We start from the raw sequence: 15385 nt of genomic DNA, 5'->3' as shown, positions 1-15385 counted from the left end.
TGCAAATTGGAGGAGAATGAGCACTATGGGGTACACTTCTGTGGAAAAAAGGAATTACCATAGCACACCCTGGCCGTCCAATTAATCTGAATCCCCGGTGCTTGATGAAAGAAGAATTGGCAACCTCAAATTCAGTAAAGAAGAAAAGTAAATCACCAGCACAACATGGGTAATGATATCAGGGAGAACCCCTTGCTCGTTTATTGCGTATGCAATGTTTCGGGGCGTAACCCCTTTGTCAAGCATATATCTTTGTCAAGCACATATCTTTTACGTAATAGCAGGCAAAAGCTCTAACTGCCAAGCAAGGTATCATGTTGTTTTACCAGGACCGACTATAAGTTGCAGACAAGTGACAGCCTAGTGTGTGCTGTGCAAGACTCTGCATCTGTGATCCCTCCTTCACTGCTCGCTAACTTTGATAGACTTTAATGTCATTATCCAATTTGCATTCAGAAAATGTGTATTTTCCATAGATGCATCTATGGGCAGATCTTTTTTTTATCCAGCATGACGTGCAGAGTGCAGCACTGCCCCTGCTGCAAATTGGAGGAGAATGAGCACTGGGGTACACTTCTGTGTAAGGATGCACCGAATCCAGGATTCGGTTCAGGATTTGGCCAGGATTCAACTTTTTTCAACAGGATTCGGATTCGGCCGAATCCTTGTGCCTGGCTGAACCGAATCCTAATTTGCATATGTAAATTGGGGCGGGGAAGGAAATCACGCGACTTTTCGTATAAAAAAAATATGGTTTTTTTCCACTTTTTCCTTCCCTGCCCAGTCATTAATAAGGTCCAATATGGCAGACTATAAGAATCAAACATACTTTTAATAACCACTTTAACCTGATATTCTCTGCTTTAAATACACTTATGTGCTGTAAGTCATAGAAAGCTCAGGGGCTGCAATACACAATTAACTGCTTTAATGAGACAGGTGGTCATTTTAATCAGGTTCCCTGATTTTAATTAAACAAACCTTCTAAGTGATTACTTAGTGTTTTATTGCTGCAGTTTGTGTAAAGCCCATGTACACAGACTGGGAATTTTCCAGACCTTATGGCTTGTTTGAATTGAATTACAGCATCAAGGCTTCCCAGGCCCCATGTCAGTCCTTCCTGTGCACAATGTTCGTGTCTACCTTGATGTTAGCACAACAACAATTACCTTTATTTATTGCCTCATTAAATGAATTGTTTGTTGTTTAATGGATTCTATGTGCCATCTGTAAGCATATTTCTAATTTTTTTATGCCTAGAGATGCATATCATAAGTGACTGTTTATGCTTGCTATATAAAAATTGCACAGGAAGACAAATCTGTGTGTCTTTGCTTACACGCTGCTTAGGAGCATAAGGAATACATAATGAACGGTAAACTCAATACACAACATTTAAAATTAAATACACAAAAATATTGGCCATCTCATTTAATATCTTAAAACTATTATGTCATTTAATTTGAAACGAAGAGACTGTGAAGCACCATACTCAAAGTATAAAATTGTCTGTGGCAGATACAGTAGGAAATTTCACACTTCCTGATATTAATGGCAAGAGAGCCAATCATTTCCATAATTATTTGAGGTTAGACATAGAACAGTTAGCTATTCCTTTATTCCTTACGGGGAAATAACCATGACTGAAAATGGCATTGCATTTAAAACAAAAATCCATTTGGGTTATAAAATCAATACAGTTCTATGTTTGCTATGAAGATCATATTCCAGCAAAACTTATTTTCTGCCACATTTGTTCTATCTGCATAATATTACTCTGCATATTTTCAAGATGCTTTAAATGAAAACTGCAAATTAAAAATAAAACCAGGGCTACTTTTTGTTCACATATAAATTCAATCTTTGATAGAACATTGCACTTTGCTGGAATGGTCAAATATATTGTATTAAAGGAATCCCTACAGTATTTATTCCCAAAATAGTCTCTTCTCCCTGCAGTGCCAGAGGGCTGAAGATTTTATGCCTCAACATATGATATCAGAATTAAGGTCCGAGTGGTATATGCCCTGGTGCTCCCTCCACTAACCATAGTGGAGTTAAAATCCAGAGCCTTTGGTAGAGAAGGAGCTTAAGAAGTGTATATCCTCAAGTAAATAAAGCCCAATGAATGTAGATTAACTAAAGGAGGACTAGCTATATATTAAATGATACTCTAGGTACAGAGGTAAGATAGGGAGGATATTTAATGAACAGTTTTGCTAACATTGATGTGATGAAGGCAGTGACTCAGTTTGTATATTTAGGGTAGACGTAACCCCTAGGTAGACCTGTACATTGCAGCTGTAAGGTCTGTAATTCAAGTACTATTGCGCCTCATTTATCAAGTTGAACACAACCACTATGTGCAAAAATATGAACAAGTCTTTCTAAATCTATCTACTGTTACTGTGGGGTATAGTTATCAAAACGATGTAGTAGAGCTCACCAATGTTTACAATAAAGACATTTCTCTCATATATGAACTTAAAAATCCAGATTTAGTGAATAGGGAGCTATGCAATTCCCCTCTTGCAACTGTGGCAAGCTATAGTTTCACACTTTGATAAATATGCCTTAATTATTGCAATCTCATTCTTGATGAACAATTTCGAAGTACATGTCCTTAAGTAAAATGTGTCTGCAGGCATAGCAGGCTTAACAGATGTTACATTGCTAAAGTTTCTAGTCTATACTTAATAGTGATGAACCAAATGTAGGAATTGTCTGAATCTGAGTACTTTTTGCAGGACTAGGCTGTGGACAGATTTTATGGAGGTTATTTACCAATACAAGTGTAGTGTGCAAAGTCAGTGTTAGAGGCAATCAACATGTTGTTACTTATAATGCAGCAACTGCGACCACACTCCAAGTTGTGTCCAGGTGTGCTGTGCCAATGAGATGAAATGAAAAAATTGCCTCAAGAGGCAGCGCCAAACAAGATCAGGGGCAGCAAAAAAAAAAACACGTGCAGGGGGGGTTACAGGGGGCAGCATTGCAGGAGCTGCCTCAATAGAATAACTCTGGCTGTGTCTACTACAATTTTAAAACAAAAACATTCTGTATATGTTGGGAAGGCACATCAAATGCAATTAATCATATAATCAGAAAAGTATTGGGAGTTTTTTTGGAAAAAGAGGGTGCAAAGAGAATTATTTGTTTCCCCCAGCCCAAGCAGGCCAACAAAATATACATTTTTAATCCATTAGTGTCAATAGTAAATTAATGTACTTTCAGAGTAGGGGTTGTGTCAACTCTGGAGCATGTTTTCAATATGGAGTTTGCATCCTATTTACTATGTTTGCCTGGTGTACCCCTGCACCTGCACTTCCTGCTGCACAAGACTCTGCATCTGTGATCCCTCCTTCACTGCTCGCTAACTTTGATAGACTTTAATGTCTTTACCCAATTTGCATTCAGAAAAATGTGTACTTTCCATAGATGCATGGTTTTCAGGGTTTTGCATACTTTTGTGGCCTTTTTTGACAAATAAAATGCATGCATGATACTGATTTTGCAGCATGCAACATTTGGGGCCTCTGCACACCACAACTACATTAAGCATAAAACTCCATTCCCAAGGAATTTCTATTTAGGATGTTTGATCTTGATGCATAAGGATATATGGGACAAAAGATGCTCTAAAGTGCAGGCTCTGAAGTCTCAGCAACATCTTTAACTGTAGGAAAGAAAGTAGGTTTGCTTTCTGGGATGAACTTACTTTTTGTATCTTTAACCATGTAAATGTGTTATTTGGGGTCTCTATATACCACCTATTTGGTAAACCTAGGCACATAGGGCATCAAACTGTTCAAACAGGCCCCTGGCATTCACTACTTACGATATTTGTTCTTCATACATAATGACACCTTGATGATAAGATGCTCTCTTTTGAGAGATTTCAATAAAACAGCTATATTTAGGAACAATTTGCAATTTGGTAATTTGGAATAGAAAGAAAGATTTATCCATCTTGGATTTGGGAAAATGTTTACTTTACAGAATGGTTATATGGTGAACTTAAATTTTTGTGGCTTTGTCCCACATAAAATGCAGCAAATGTGTTGAGATTCAGTAGAAGCTAGAAGCCATGATAGTCAATCTGGAGTCTCTGCATTCCAAATATTTTGGTAGACCTATGCACATTGGACACCAAACTGTTTAGCGCACCCCTGGCATTCATGTTTAGGATGTTTTATCATGCTACCTAATGACATAATATCCTGTAAATTGCAAGCATTGAGGTTTTGAGATTGAGATTTTAAACATTTCATAAATTGATAAATTGAGAAAAGCATTGCAGCTGAGTAATTTGGAGCAGAAAGGCATATTTACCAATTTTGAAATCATCAGAATTTGTTCTTTTAAAACTGGCCCTAAAACCTAATGTATGCAGATTTCAGGAGCAGTGCTTTGAAAATATGAACAAAGAAAAACTGCTCAAAGCTCCTCTAGAAATAAATGCAGCTCCCTAAAACAAGGTGCTCAATCCTCAACGTCCCCACTGGATCTGTACATCAAAAAAACAGGAAATGAATGGCACTCTGGTTAAAAATTTATTGCAACAACCTGCAGATAGTAAAACCTAATGCATTTCGGGAACAACTCCCTTAATCATAGGCTTATCATGAAGCCTATGATTAAGGGAGTTGTTCCCGAAACGCATTAGTATTTACTATCCGCAGGTTGCTGCAATAAATTTATAACCAGAGTGCCATCCATTTCCTTTTTTTGATGCTTTGAAAATATGGCAGTGTACTGCTGTGAGTTTTTGACCTATGCAAGTCAGAAATCCATAAAACTATACATGAAATCTAGTTTTGACATGTTTGATAGGTATGGACTTTTCAAATTCATTTTTATTTCCACACATAAAATATATTTCTGATAAATGTGTTTATATTATGAAACACATATATATATAATAGTCCACAGGCTTGTCAGATGCACTTGGGAATATTTTATAGTAGATTATGGAGCATGGCTCAGCTCTCAGATGAGGAGATCATATACACAATGCATACGAACACACACCAATTGTGTAGAGGGCCACAGAATATTTTAAAAAACAATTATATGCACAAGTGTAATTTCACTTCTATACACAAAGTACATTTTGTGTGTGTGTATTTAAAGATGTAATTACATGTTTGCATATGTAATTTTATTATACAGTAACTGTAGATTGTTTCATCATAATCACATAATCACACAACTCAAAATTCTAATTAGAACTGCAATCCTCAAATGTATTTTTAAGTGTCATATTGATATTGCAAATCACTGCAAATCACTGTGTCCTCTGGGATGCTTTCAGCAGACCACATTCTCCCAAAAGCTCTATATGAATACACAGTATGGGGGGGGGAATCTAATTAAAGTCGCAAAGAGAAAAACAATTCACAACAATAAGAATAAAAATCCACATCCCACAATGTAATATTGTTCCTTAAACTGCTATTGCATTGCGAATTTGAATTGCGCATTGTGAATTTTAATTCTGTACCCTTAAGAAGTGCTTGAAGGTGTCGTAATCTTTATTACATTTCCCTCTTTATGTTTTGTAGTTAAATACATTCACCATCACACAGGAAAGTGCTTAGCATTTGATTCTGGAGGTTGTCTAGTATAATAAATACAGTGGAAAATTAACTAATGGAAGTTGGTTTATAGCATGAGCATTAGGTATGAAAAACACCTCTTCTAGGAAGTCAGGTTTGGAGAAATGCTTACTGGAAAATAGTTACATCACTTAAAAAAGATAAGCACTGCTCTGTCTAATAACATTCTAGTACAGGTATGGGGCCCCTTATCCGAAAACCATTATTCAGAAAGCTCCTATAGACTCCCATAGGGTGTATTTTAAGCTAATAAAACAAATTCCTTTTTTTTCTGTAATAAAATTGTACATTGTATTGGATCCTAATTAAGCTGCATAAATATATTATTTATTTAAAACAACATGTTGGTGACAAAACTATCCTATTGGGTTTATTTAATACTTAATAATATTTAATGATATACTGTACCCCTCATATGCACCTTATATATTTTTGCATAAACAAAACTCAATTGTACCAGTACCAGTATAACACCAGTATAAGTAGCTAAGGGTTGCTTCAAAGGCATTTAAAACACCAGATGATCAAATTGGCCATACTCTTCTTCTTTATAATAGCTAATGCTTTCAGTGGTATGTCTCATACACTAAAGACTTATGTGAATAGTCTAAAACTGTCCAGGAAAATTTTTAGTTTTTGCTAATATCTTTGCCTAATGACATAACAAAACATTTATATGATGTGTGCATGTGTTTTTAACAGACTGAATTTCTTCTGTTGCTAGATAAGTGTTTTTCAAACTTAGAGGGGTGATTCACCTTTAAGTTAACTTTTAGTATGTTATAGAATGTCAGTTCTAAGCAACTTTTAAATTGGTCTTGATTATTTATTTTAATTTTTTTCTAATTATTTGCCTGTTTTATCTGACTCTTAAAATAGATTTTAAATGGGGGTCACTGACCCCATCAAAAAAAACCAAATGCTCTTTAAGGCTGCACATGTATTGTTATTGCTACTTTGTATTACTCATCTTTCTATTCAGACCCTCTCTTATTCATAGCCCAGTCTCTTATTCAAATCAATGCATGGTTGCCAGGGTAATTTGGACCCTAGCAACCAGACTGCTGAAATCGCAAACTGAAAAGCAACTGAACAAAAAGCTAAATTCCTCAAAAGCCACAAAAAATAAAAATTAAAACCAATTGCAAATTGTCTCAGAATAGCACTTTATACTTCATACTAAAAGTTACTTTAAAGGGGAACAATCCCTTTAACATAGCTTTATTTGTTAGGTTTCCTTAAAATTTTAGTGACTAGTAAATATGTCTCTAAATTTGGTGCTGATACTTCAAATATGTTTGAGGGTTAAGCATGCAAGGTATTGGTGAAAAAAGTTTGCCACCCACATGTCTAGACTATAGTAATCATTTATGCAGTGTAGTAAGTACAATATGGGTTGCAAATTTTTTTTTGTTACCTGTGGTACAGGTTTTTTTGTCTCACAATTTCAGTATCATTGCAGGCATGCGTAGCAATGTGCAATATTTCTAGTACAGGGGTGCCCAAAAGGTAGATCAGTATCTACAAGTAGACCTTTAGCTGGTGATCAGTAGATCTCAAGAGACAAACAGCTGGTCTATATCATCTTCCTGTTTCATGCTTTTAATTCAGATATTTATTATGTTAAGGTTAAATAAGAAATAGTTATTTGTTAAATATAGTAATATAAATTCTCTTATAAATCAATATAATATTTAAGAAATATTTTCCACGGGAACAGAATGCTAACAATGCTTTTATGGATGTAGATCATAATGGGACAACATCACTAAAAGTATGGGCGCTCCTGGTCTAGTAAGTCAAAACGAACGTGAGAATTTTGTGTTCGTTAATGGGGTGCCCATTGCACCCCATTAGTGTGGAAGTTGTTGCTTATAAGATTCAGCCAAATCCTGAACGGATTCTAAACCCTATTTTTAATATTTACATTTAAGTAAAATAAAAACTTTGCATTGGATTTTAACAAAAACATTTAATTAAGGGGGTTATTTATCAAAGGTTGAGTTTGTGAGGTTTTTTCTACCTTGAATAAACTCACAACTCGAATGCTTATTTATAAAGCAAACGCGATTGTAAAAAACTCGATTCGGTGCATTCAGGGGAAAACTCGAATCCTCGAGTTATCTGCAAAAAAAACTCAAATTGCTCCAATTTACGGGTGAAAACCACCAAAAAACCTGGACCTCATCTTCAAATGGTTCAAGGGACCTCTGTTGTTGACTTCTACATGACTTTGACAGATTTTAGCTGGAGTATTTTCAGATTCTAGCTATTTCCTGCTTTCAGGCATAATAAATCTAGAAAAAGGTTTTTTTAACCCAAATTTTTTTTTTTGTAGCTTTTATTGAAACTACCCCTGAAAAAGTCAAATTTTTCGGGAAAACACAACTCGACCTTTGATAAATCTGCCCCTAAGAGTTCTGATTCAGTTCAGCTGAACACTTAAGGGGTAATTTATGAGCACCTGCAAGTGTAAATGCAATGGAAAACACATATTGATACAATTAATTAATTAGGTACTTGTGTCCAAACAGGCTCTTGCACTTCTACATGGTTGCCAGTTAGTGATGGGCAAATCTGTTCTGAAAATTTGTGAAACAGCAATAGTTTTAAATTTTGCCCATTACTATTTCCAATGCGACCATCCTGCTTCTTCTGATGAATGATGCAGAGCAATGCCTATTGATGCTGGGGAGAACTGGAGCTACCTCCATGTTGGGCCTACCAGTAGCTCCAGGATTCCCACTGCAAGTTGCGTTAAATGGCTACTAAACCCCCAAAAATAATTTATGTAAAAGTATTAAGGGTGCATCTCTCAACACTTTTTCAATTTAAAATCATTTTCTATTTTAATCTGTTTCTGAAATATTAGCATTTTTAGGATGCTAATACCAGGCTTTTAGCTAAATGAGGGGGTATATTTATCAGAGAGTGAAGTTAGAGATCGCAACAGTCCTCTAGAGTGAAATTCCGCCACTCTCAATTCATTTCTATGGTATTTTGAAAGGCCTATTTATCAAAGAATGAACTTTTACCGTCACCCATTGATAAATACTCCCATAGAAATGAATGCACAGTAGCGGAATTTCACTCTAGAGGTCTAACTTCACTTTTTGATAAATGTACCCTAGGAGTTGGCAAACCTAGGGAATCCAGACAGTGAGAGTCGCTGGCACTCTGGTCCTTCGATGAGAGCTGTTGAGCCAAGCCTGTCCAGCAGTATAAAACTGTTTTAAACTGCTAATATCTCAGAAACCACTTAAAAAGAAGATAAATGTCAATTGTACTCAGTGGACCACAATGAATAAGTAATAGAGAACAAAAAACTCCACCTCCTGTGCCACTGGACCCTCCCCTAGCTTCCTTTGTGTCCTATGTAATTTATAATTGCATTGTATTTTGTGTGTATATTTCAGTGGAAAAGGGAATATATCATATGATATACTGATTAGTTTTACTTTCTGAAAAATGATGAAGGCAAGGCATAAGAACATATCATTGTCAGGCATCCTGGGAGACTGGAGCACCTTCCTACCTTCTGGCATTTTGGTCGCCTGGGATGTGAGTGCATGTCGCACAGCACTGCATTGTGAAGTCAGCATGTCAGATTGAGCATCAAATTTGAAAGTAAAAGTGTTTCCCTGACCCATTTTCAGTCCCTGAGCTAGTTTGCCTAAGAATTATGTTCCTGTTTGATCTCCTAGTTATTGACTTGTGCCTGTCCTGACTCCTTGCCTTCCTTGACCACAAGTCTGTTTAACCCTTGTCTGAATCGCACTTTTGGATCAAACTCATGTCTCGTTTCTCCCTGTCAGTCCACAGCAGAAAGTTCTGGGGCCCTAAAAGGCTGTCACTGAAGAAGACTGGTCTCAGATGGGTTCTTCTGCTCACCAAAGGGGGTGATCTCTTAAGCAGGGCCAGGGTTTGTGCCTGACGGAACATGACAATTATATTCACTGCGTAATATTTCTTATGGTAGATGCCAAGACCAGTACTTTTAGATTACTGGAATCAACTAATTTTATGAAACTGATCTAACTATTTAACTGTTACTGCATTGTTATTTAAAAGTCTGATTATTATGACTGAAATGTTAGCATCTAGTGGGCATTAAGCATGTATTGTCATAGTTATAACTTTATTTTATCATATGTTTGGACAGCTTCATGAGGCTCAGATATAAAACATTTTTCTGCCTCAGCTGAAAGGATCTGATTCGTGATGCATCTGTATTTTTTACTGAGCAGAAACAAATTAAGGCATCTCTTTTTCTGCACTAGAATGAAATGCCACCTGAAGAACAAAAGGTGTTAAGAGTACTCAAAGCAGTTGAACACCTTTTGAAAAACTGACATATTCATCTGCTCTGATAAAGTGTCAATTATTAAAACACTTTCCTGACCAGGAAATTTTTCCAAACTGTCAGGAAAGTATTAATAGATGTGAAAAAAATAAAAATGCTCAGTATCTTCTGGATAAATTAGTTGTATTAAGAAAAAAGAATTTTGGATAGCCCTAATATTTTTTAAATAATTGCTCCATGCACTAATGAAAAAACATCTTCATAAAGTTGCTTTATAAAAAAAAATATTAAATTTCAGTATGACAAATATTAAGATGAACATTATCAGTGGGAACTAGAGCTGTCCCATTGCAGTTTCTAAACATACATGAAAAATGTATCTTTTTTGTAGGTTGCATCACAAAATATACATGTTTAACTAAATGCACACACCTGTTAAACACTATAGTATTTCTAGACAAATAGTGAGCTACAAATTCTTTTTCAAATGTTTAATATATCCATGTTTTTCTAGGTAATGTTTTCTGCTAGGCTTCTCCCACATTGTGACACCAGATTGCATTCCATTTAAGTCGTGTAATCTGGGGATTTTTGTCTCAGTTATATGGATAATGTAGACAAAGGCTTGGCTGATACAAATCCCAAACAAACAAGACTGTTATATTACTGATTCCTCCATTAAACCAGATGATTCAATGAAATGTTTAATTTAATTTCTTAACGTGGATGCTTGTGTTATTTAAATAGTGACTGAGTGCTCTTTCCTAAAACATGCTATGCAGAGCACCTAAATGTTAAAATACATAAAAAAAAGCAGTGTCCTGAAATACAAGACACAAAGGAAGCATATAAATGCACACTATAGCAATACACTGGAAGAATCACATCTTAGTTATAACCCAGGCTGGAACTAGTGGTAGGCAGAAGAGGTACCTGCCTAGGGCCCAATTATGTCATGGCACACGTATGTACACACAGGGGTGGGGGGAGCAAGGTGGCTGGCCGGTTGCCTAGGGAGCATGGTTGGCTTTGCCCAGCCCTGGTTATAACCAAGCAGATATACCATGAAGCTAGGGTGGCCACCTGTCTGGTTTTGACCCGGACAGCCTGATATTTTGAAGGGCTGCCTGGGTCAAAACTTCCTGCCCAGTTTTCCAAATAAGGATTCCCCATGATTGACACAGCAAATGGGTAATCACAGATTGCCGTGTGATAGCCCCGCTTCCTGATGCCATGGCCCCACCCTCTATATCACTGCCCCACCCCTCTACATCACGGCCCGCCTCCTGAACAGTCTTCACCGGTTAAAAAAGTGGCAACCCTACATAAAGCAGACTACAAAAAGTTGTGAAAATCAGCTAAGAACATGCAATACGTACTATTTTATCATGAAAAACAAAATATTGTAACTATATGAATGCCAATGTCTGACAGCACCAAAAAGGCCTATTCTAGGCTGATTTACTTGTATAACGTTGTCTTTACCCACTATTTTATACTTAGATACCCAAAGTCAAGCTCCCCCTCAAAGATAACACTCATTACATGAATTCCTTTACAAAGTTGTATGTCATCAGCAAACTTAAAGCATGTACATATATGTTATTGATTGAATTTACTTATTTGCAGAATCTTAGATTTAATTTTTAATTGCCTCTACAGAAAAAAGTGCTGATCAGAGGTCATGTAATATCCTTTCGTAGGAAAATAAAAATATATTTTTGCTTCTTCCTCATAATTTCACTTATGACCTTGGTAAATATAAAATAGTTTTGTTGGTTATTGCTGCATATATTTGCAGAGGCAGCAATTAGTATAGAAACATATATAAATCAGATATGTAGTCTTTTCTCTTGAGAGATTTTATTCGAATGAACAATGCTATGCTAATGTAATTTCATATTGTCATTTGCAGTTTGTAAATCTGTTCATATGGTTTTGTTTGATTACACAGAGTAGAAAAAAGTTTTCAATAATTGATTTAATATTAATTCTGGAAGCCTTGTAGTACCAATAATAGTATATATAGTGAATAAAGTACCCCCTCTTGTAAAATATAAGGATATTATAAGTTACCGAGGAGTTTCATGACCATATAAAAACACGAGGCCGAAGGCCGAGTGTTTTTATACAGGTCATGGAACGCCGAGGTAACTAATAATATCCTCATATTTTACAACTGGGGGTACTTTATTAATTATAATACACAAATTTTAGTGAGTCATGTGACAGAAATTACATCACTACTCACCGTTTATAACTGATGACATCAGAACTCACCGTTTATAAGGATATAATTTACAGGATATTCATGTCTTTTGTTTATTATACAGTATATAAATACATTTACCCCCTAAACCATACATATTTTTGGAAAGTACACATTTGGGCAAATCCAAAATTAGTAACCATATCTTTCTATTCCAAATGACTGATTTCCCAAAATTGGTGGTTTTGGAAAATCTGCTCAAAGCTTTCACTTCCAAAAGCTTATCAGGTACCAAGAAAAAATATCCCAAATATTAATGCAATGGGTCCACAAAACCATTTGATGCTCATTGTGCATTGGATTACCAAAGTATCTGGCACAGAGACTTAAGTTAGTACATACATATTTATGACATATACTGTATTTCTACTACCAAAAAAATTACTGCCTGATTTATGTGTGGGAAAAGTAGCAAATAGGCTATGCTAAGGGGTGTTTTATCATGTGGTGTAAAAAATGAAGTGAAACTGCACTGGTGATGTTGCCCATAGCAAACAATCAGATGTTTGCTTTTATTTTCTGTTGAAATCTAATTGCTGATCGGTTGCTCTGGGCAATATCACTGGTAATGCTTCCCTCCACTTTTTACATAGCATGATAAATAGACCCCTAAGTATAGTGGTTTTTATGTAATTTCTGAAAACTGTTTTTCTGCTTACATTTTACCATACTTCATAGTAAACCAACACAAACCATCTTAAATATGAAAGCCATGGGTCCACTGAACAATGTGATGCCTAATACACAAATTAACCAAACTATGTGGTGTACAGGGACCCCAAATAAAATAGTGCATATGAATTTTCATGTATGACACTGAGGCTGCCGCAATATAAGCAACCGGTGTGTATTATATCCCAAAAGACTCCCTAACAATAAGGAGACCCATACATTTACTAAAAGTATACATCCTGATAAATCCAAAATGGGTAAATATGTCTTTCTAGAGCAAACCAAACTGCAAAGCTATACTAAGGTGGTTATTTACTAAACTTCGAATGCCGAAAATCCAAAAAATTCGTGTTTTTTTTTGTATAAAATCAGAAATTTAAAAAAACACGATTTTTTCAATTGTAATAATACATGTGGTAAAATCCTTTACTGATCATACGTTCACAAAAGATGATGTGCAAGACAATAAATAGGCAATTTCAAAGTGTGTGATATACATCAAATATGGAGGAACATATATAAAGCAAACACACTCATACTGATCATGTATTTGCTGTTTAACCTGCTTATATTTCCCAGCTTGTAGTAGATGCTTGAGAACTAAATTTTCTAGATACCAGATACCATTGACAACTGCTATTGTGCAATTTAGTACCCATGCTCATACATCAGCCCAGGGTCTTCCGGATGCCCATGCGCTGGCTACACAATCAGGAGGGGGGAATTTGAGGAAAGCAGTTAAATATAGGAAATACAGAATGGAAAGTTAAAGTAATTTCCTGCCCTGTCCCTATGCCTAAGGCAGGCAATAGATGATTGACAGCTGAGATTTACCTTTATACCTTTATAGCAGGCATGGATGTTTTAATAAAAAAAAAAAGAATTAGTGTTCCATATTTAATATGAAAAAGACTTTTATGATACAGATTTTTATGTCTGGTGACAGGTCCCCTTTAAACATAATTATCTATCTTAAGAAATACTAGATGATTAGTCTATGCTATACTAGTCTCAACATGAAAAGAACAAAAAAGTTGGTTGTGTGATACTTTTTATTGTCTAACTAATATGTGTAGGAATGCAAGCTGTAGAGAAAAAAATAGAAATAACATGGTTTATGTAATATAAGACACTGGGGGTAATTTATAAAGTTCACGCAGCACATATTTTTTCACAAATGGTTGTATTGCCCATGTTTTTTCCTGAACACTAATATATTGCACTGCTCTGCCCATCTTTCCGATCTTTGCAAATTCACATTGTGAATACATTTTCACAAATGGTGTGCAAATGAGACAGGAGTTTGCACGAGCGCAGCCAATGTGCGAGGTTGTTGTGTGCGAAAATATCGCTGACAGTAACTTAAATTTGCACTTTGCAAAACTGTTTTACGAATATTTTCTCTGTCACCAAAGTTGTGGCGTAATTCAGTTGCATTGTGAGCGCATAAATATTTGCAATTTGTGACTTTTGACTTTTGAACTATTTAAAAAGCTCTTATAGACATTCGCATTGTGAAAGCAATGTGTAATTCTGTTTGCACCATACTTATTCAGCTTTATAAATATAATCATGCACAGGTCAAATATATTCAGTTTGCGAACCAAAGTATATAAATTACCCCCACTGAGTTTGCCCAGGAGCATTAACCCATGGCAACCGATCAGCAGGTAGGATTTTCTAGTCACCTGTTTAAAATCAAGCATGTTATTGGTTACTATGGATTACTGGTACAGGGCAAATTTAGTGCCTTTTATTTTATATGGGGGTTATCTCTTCATCAGCCATATACAGGGTCAACATGAACCACATGTGTTATCACATAAAATGAGAGTTATTTTGACCTATTTTAAATTGCTAATGAGCTACTATGTACATATAAAAATGGTAAAAAAAAGTCCATTGTTATTCTAGGGTAAAGCTGAAAACATTTCTTATGTCAAGTTTGAAAAACATTATTAATCGCACCACAGACCAGTGTACTCTGTCTACTGTACTTTGAATTAAGCCAGGGATTGGTGTTTTTGCTGCCACCCTCACTCACTTCGTACTTACCTCTTAGGCTTCAGAGCAGTTCAAGTGGGGCTGTCTGTCAGAGATTACAAAGGAGAATGCATCTTCCCCTGCCATACTCACAGTCCACTTAAGAACAATGTAAGAAGCACTAAAACTGCTAGATTTTTATTATCTGTATTATTCAATTATGACATCTATTCTGACATATCACTTACACATACAAGCTGTTCCTGCAGTGTAATACATCCAGCCTTCACTAGGCAAAAGCTCATATCTATCTTCATGATTATGACTTCATTCCCCTGTGGGAAAACTATTGCCCGTTATACAAATGTCTTGTAGGTAATATGTGACAGATAAAAGTAGGTTCAGCAGCATTCAGGGGATAACAGTTTTAGCCTTTGAGATATTATCTAGCTCCAGTATTGTAGTTCTGTCACAGTAAAGGAATAATATAATAAAGGTTACCTGTAATTTAATTAGTCCTCAACATTATGATGGTTAGAC

The sequence above is a fragment of the Xenopus laevis genome, chromosome 3L, assembly GCF_017654675.1.
Source record: "Xenopus laevis strain J_2021 chromosome 3L, Xenopus_laevis_v10.1, whole genome shotgun sequence".
NCBI lineage: Eukaryota > Metazoa > Chordata > Amphibia > Anura > Pipidae > Xenopus > Xenopus laevis.
The sequence above is the reverse complement of the archived record's forward strand: the minus strand, read 5'-3'. Positions refer to the sequence as shown.